Source organism: Apis dorsata, unplaced genomic scaffold (genome assembly GCF_000469605.1).
Source record: "Apis dorsata unplaced genomic scaffold, Apis dorsata 1.3 scaffold_32, whole genome shotgun sequence".
In the NCBI taxonomy this organism is placed as follows: domain Eukaryota; kingdom Metazoa; phylum Arthropoda; class Insecta; order Hymenoptera; family Apidae; genus Apis; species Apis dorsata.
Window position 1 is genome coordinate 451,157 of NW_006263334.1, and position 239 is coordinate 451,395.

Genomic DNA, 239 nt, shown 5'->3' on the forward strand with positions numbered 1-239 from the left:
AGCATAAGTCGTTCTTCGCCTAATTTCCACGAAATTAATTTCCACTCACCGCGTCGACGTTCCAGAATGCACGTCGAAAATTCACGCCGGTCTCGATAAATCCACGCCCCTTTCCTTTAACTCGACACGATTGATCCGTCTTACATTCGAACTTGCTCTCTCTTTTGAAATGAACGACACGTCCGACGATCCAAATATATTACCGCTATACAAACGGGGAGGGAACACTGCGTGTCTTA